We start from the raw sequence: 2,694 nt of genomic DNA, 5'->3' as shown, positions 1-2,694 counted from the left end.
CCCTGCCTCCTACTCTGCCTATGCAGGGCTGGGAGTCCTGGGACCTCCGCCCACTGGACTGACTCAATGATTCCGCAGCTAGCCTGGTTATAGGCACCCTGCCCCTTCTCCTTCCTGACTCTCTTCCCTGCCTCCTCTTCTTCCCGTGTGTCTTCCTCTTTGTATCTGACCAGAGCTGATCCAATCATCCAGGACCGTTGTGGGTGGACAGAGGAGAAGGGCCATCACATCCTGGAGGCGGGTGTCTGGGAGATGGCCAAGTCAAGGCTCCCACAGTGCATCTCCCTGGTGGGATCAGGTGCCAAGACTTCACTCAGCGTAACTAGAGGCCCCTGCACTGTCCTAGCTTTGGGGTGGGCGTGGACAGGAAAGGCTGAGGATTTGAGGGGAGATGGGGATGTCTGGAATTCACACCCCAGCCCCTCCACTGGTTATAAAAAATGGGGGGCAGCCCAAGGAAACAGGGCTCTGGGCCAGCTCCCCTCCCTAGGTACTCAGTGAGACTCAGGGGAGAGGAGGGAAGGCAGTCCTTTGAGGATCAGGTGACTCAGGGTGCAGGCAACCCCACAGTTAAAAGTGCAATTGTGTTTCTCATGATTCTGTGGCTCAGGAATTCTTGTCCCACCCTCTCTCTCCAGGCCTGGGCAGAGGAGGGGTTCCCAGGCCCCGGCAGACACTCTCGGGTCTTCCATTAATGCCGGGCAGCCCTCTGGGACAGGCTGGTCTCTCTAAGCTAGTTTGGGGATATCTCAGTGGAAGGAACCACGGGAACCTGCAACCAGGTAACCCTTCGTGGTGGGCTTTACCCAGTAGCCCCGTGGGGTTTTCAACTGGGCTGCTTCCTTGCCTGGCTCTCAGCTCCTATTTGCTGCCTGGCAACCTGATCCTACTTATCCTGGAGGGAGAAATCCCATCTCCCGCCACCCCCCCCCACACCCTCCCCCACACTCCTTTCTAGAGCAACGAGGATGCGTGGCTCAGTCCCTTGTCTAGAGTTTGGTGGCAGTGCGTCAGGTGGATGGGGATGTGGATTGGGGCCAGGAAATTTTCTCAATCATTGAATAAAGGATTTAGTTATTTAGACTAATTAGATATGTTACACTATTTTTTACCACATAGATTCATTTTTCAAAATGTTTAATGTCTCAACTTTATCCAGACTGAAAGGCCTATAGAAAGCAAGAAAGGTGTAGGGGAGGATCTTTGAATGTGCCTAGTGAAAAGCACTGGCTGGCTGATTCCCTGAGAAAAGGAGCATAGCCACTGAGAACTGCCAACCCAGGGTCTAGAAACGGTGAGTGCTTCTCCATTGAGGGTGAGCAAAGTCAGATAAAATGCTGCTGCTGCTAAGTCATGTCCGACTCTGTGCGACCCCACAGATGGCAGCCCACCAGGCTCCTCTGTCCACGGGATTCTCTAGGCAAGAATACTGGAGTGAGTTGCCATTTCCTTCTCCAATGCATGCATGCATGCTAAGGCACTTGAGTCATGTCTGATTCTGTGCGACCCCATGGACAACAGCCCACCAGGCTCCTCTGTCCATGGGATTCTCTAGGCAAGAATACTTGAGTGGGTCAGATAAAATGAGGGAGCTCAAAACAATGGAGGGCCTGGAATAGGGGAGGGGTGTTTTATTTATCCTCTCAATGGGGAGTCCTCCAGAAATATCTGGGGTCCACAGACAGCTCTTTATTCCAGATCGCAGGCATTCTCTCTTTTCTCCTGCTGAGAGAGCGAATCCTAAAAAAAAAAGTTACTTTTTAATTTATTTTTTGGTTGTGCTTGGTCTTTGTTCCTGCCTGCAGGCTTTCTCTAGTTGCAGCGAGCAGGGGCTACTCTCTAGCTGTGGTGTGTGGGCTTCTCCTCGTAATGGCTTCGCTTGTGGTGGAGCACAGGCTCTGGGGCTCTCAGACTTCAGAAATTGCGGCACAGGGGTTTAGTTGCCTCACAGCCTGTGGGATCTTCCCAGACCAGTGATGGAACCAGTGTCCCCTGCATTGGAAGGTGGATTTTTAATCACTGGACCACCAGGGAGGAATGTGGGGTTTAGTTGCTAAGTCATGTCCAACTCTTTTGCAACCCCATGGACTGTAGCCCGCCAGGCTCCTCTGTCCATAGGATTTCCCAGGCAAGAGTACTGGGCCATTTCCTACTCCAGGGGATCTTCCCAATCCAGGGATTGAACCCTAGTCTCCTGCATTGGCAGGTGGATTCTTTACCACTGAGCTACAAGGTAAGCACTGAAAGTGAAAGTCGCTCAGTCATGTCCAACTCCTTGTGACCCCATGGACTACACAGTCCATGGAATTCTCTAGGCCAGAATACTGGCATGGGTAGCCTTTCCCTTCTCCAGGGGATCTTCCCAACCCAGGGATTGAATCCAGGTCTCCCACATTAAGGATAAATATTATGATCAGGAATGATCCAAAGACACATCAAACTATTTGCAGGAGTCATTTAACTTGGCCCATTTTGCAGCTGTCAGTATTGGTCTCCAGACACGGTCAGTGAAGGCCCCTCCAAGGGGCAGTTTGGGGCCAGGATGGTGTTGGGCTGCTTTCTACTCCTCCTTTGAGCCCCTCAAATGAGAGGCGAGGTCCAGAGACAGGATGCCCAGAGCCACTGAAGATACAGCCCTGTTGGCCAAGAGGGTGCTGGTCAGAGAGAACCAGAGATGTGGTTGGCGTGTGGATT

The sequence above is a fragment of the Bubalus kerabau genome, chromosome 10, assembly GCF_029407905.1.
Source record: "Bubalus kerabau isolate K-KA32 ecotype Philippines breed swamp buffalo chromosome 10, PCC_UOA_SB_1v2, whole genome shotgun sequence".
NCBI lineage: Eukaryota > Metazoa > Chordata > Mammalia > Artiodactyla > Bovidae > Bubalus > Bubalus kerabau.
Note: the sequence above shows the minus strand (reverse complement) of the source record.